The following is a 3,034-nucleotide window of genomic DNA, read 5'->3' on the forward strand; positions in this document are numbered from 1 at the left end:
TGATCCTGTGTTGCTTTTTTTGACACAACAACGAGAAGACGGCTTTGAGTTACTTTCACAGAAGATGGTCCTTGGCCTACAGCAGAACAGAAATTACAATGTGTGGCAAGTTCTGGGTCAGATACGTTTGGACGGAGAGGAAAATATACATACTTAGCAACTGGCTTGTGGCAGAGTACCAGTAAAGGAAGTCAAATAAATGAGGTGCATTCATCTCATTTTCAGCTGTTACAGTGGAAAGAGAAGAGAATTTATTTGAAATATCTAGGCTGCAAACCCATCCTCAACCACTGTTTAACATTAGGCAAGTTATTTGTTCTGCTTGAGCCCCCCAGTTCTTCATAAAAGTGGGAGCCATGCCAATGGAGAGGTTGCAGACTCAGGTGCTTAGAGGAGAGAGGCAGGAGACGAAGGTGGGGGTGGTGGAACTGGGCAAACTAGAGCACCTGACCGCAGGGAAGCAGGTCCAGGAGCACAGAGCTCATCTTTCTAGGAAAGGTAGAACTGTGGGCTTTTTATATGAAACCTAATATTAAAATACGGGTTGGCAACTAATTACCTGTAGCCTCCCACAGGCTTATATGATGATTGTAATGGGAGGGAAAAGTGAAGGCATCTTATACTTGGCAGAAATTTGCACTTCCTTCCATTTGAATTTTTATAAAGCTTTATGGTTTAACAGCTGTGATCTGGATTTCATATGACGTTTTGTGGCAAATAACATTTTTATTCATTTCATTAGAGGAAAAAGTGCAGTGCAGCTTCATTCTGTCATGTTAGAATTGTGTTTTTACAATTTTTTTTTGAAATAACTTAAAATTCACTGCTCATTTGCCTGTTTTTTTTTTTAAACAGACAATGCCAAGCATAATGCACCCTTTCTTGATCATAATTTTAAACATGAGTTATCATGTTTGGCGGTGATATCTACAGAAGTTCCCAAGAAGGCTATTAACTAAATAGCCCCTGACAGTTCCATGTTTTGACTTCTCTTTTTTTTTTTTTTTTTTTTCCGTTTTGGCCGTGCCACACCCTTTGCTTAGTTCCCCAGCCAGGGATTGAAACCAGGCCACGGCAGTGAAAGTGCTGAGCCCTAACCACTGGACTACCAGGGAACACCCCATGTTTTTACTTCTTAAATTACAGCTTGGGCACTTGGGTATTATGCTAGATGTTTTATTTACTTTTATCTGATTATAATCTACAATTTTGTGAGGTAGACATTATGAACTCCATTTCACAGATTGGTAACTCAGGGCTGGATGTTAATCCCGGGTCCTCATCCCTGCTGCTTTTTCATCATCAACACAACCACCACCAACAGTATAAAAAGAAGTTGAATATAGGCAGATATATCATTGTGCTGGACACTAGGAATGCTAGGGTTTATGATACAGCCTTCAACAAGGAAACTGATCACATACATGGAAGGAATTCAGAGATTAATGAACTGAAAGTGTTAAACATTTCCTATAAATCGAAATTTAATTTTTTTGGTACCGTTGTGGAACTAGAAAATGAAAACTTTTTATCACGTGTGAGTTGACAGAAGGTAAATTCATCTATGACAAAGCTGTGTACGCTGTGAGCTTCTTGAGGACAGGTTGCTCACCTTGGTCATTTTGCATTCAAATTAATGAGCATTTGCATGTCTTTTTGCAAATTCTGTTCTATGTGTTATGGAACACTTACTCTTCAGGGCATTATACTCATCCTCCAATTTCCAGCATAGGCGGGCACCCAGGAGTTTTGAACAAATGAAGTTGCTGAGGCGCTGCACTCGGAGACCAACCCTGGCAAACAGCAGGACTGTGTACTGCCAGAGCCCGTGTGTGTGCTCCTACAGCATGTCTGCGCACATCTCAGGCCCCATTCTCTGGGAAGTGCTCCAGCCAAGGCTCTGCCAACGGCCATGAACGGGAGCAGAATTCTTACCCCAAAATAGCCACTTTGGCATGAGTTTTAGTTTGGGCTAAAGGTAGTCAAAAACACAGTAGATTCAGGGAAAGTTCTTTACTTCCCCCTCAATTGCTTAAATTTACGTTGGAAAAGAGCCCATACCAGAAGAGAGCTGTTATCAGATATACCTTATTACCTAAGAAACATCAGCATAACAGGACAACCTTTGTTTTTCAAACACCTCCTCTAGCTTCCTAGGAATGGCCTTCCTCCCCTTTGTACCCTCAGATCCCTACCCCTTTCTTTAGCTCAGAACATTACAGAAGTTTCAATTACCTGGCTGTCCTTCGGGTCTTCATATCTTTACGGGGCTCTCACATGTACATAATTTTGTTTGTTTTCCTGTTAATCTGTCTCATATCAATTTAATTATTAGACCAACTGAAGAACCAAGAAGGAAAAATGTTCCCACCCCTACAGCCATGTTTAGACCATGTGACCATTCCTCCCTTGTAGTTGACTGGACCCAGGAAGCCCATCCACAGACCAGCAAGCAATCAGATTATCCACTGGGCTTCGTTTTCACAAAATGCTTTTGTAACCTTTAAATCTGTCCTCCTCAGAGTATGGCCCACAGACTGTTTTCTTCCAATCCACCAGGAAATAAGTACAGAAACTGAGAGTAAGAGTTTAGAAATTTGTATAGCTATTTTGTCAGTTGACTATTGGATCTAATCCTAATAAAAATGTAGCTTGTATTGTGTATGTCTCTTTATGTCATTTTTCTCTTTACTGTATTTTATAAAAAATATTGATACATGATGCTGTTGACCTAAAACAACAGACTGCCAAATAGTTCTCCAGCAAAGATAGGTTTATCCATGATCAGCAAAGAATTGTAATTCAAGGTCTATAACCATGGCAAGCCACATGCAAGGGAAGGAGCACTCCTATAGAGGGGAAAAGGAAGTTGGGAGGGCTATAGTAAACAAAGATTCCACGGCTTTTCATTGGCTCAGTCCTCGCCAGGAAAGAAGAGGAATATTTCTTCTTCCTGTTGGGCCGTACTATCATCGCAGGGTTTGAGAGTTCCTCATTCTTGTCTCCTGACTCTTTTTAATTGAGGTTTCTGTTT

The sequence above is a fragment of the Monodon monoceros genome, unplaced genomic scaffold (assembly GCF_005190385.1).
Source record: "Monodon monoceros isolate NGI ecotype Baffin Bay Population unplaced genomic scaffold, NGI_Narwhal_1 Super_Scaffold_9, whole genome shotgun sequence".
Lineage (NCBI taxonomy): Eukaryota > Metazoa > Chordata > Mammalia > Artiodactyla > Monodontidae > Monodon > Monodon monoceros.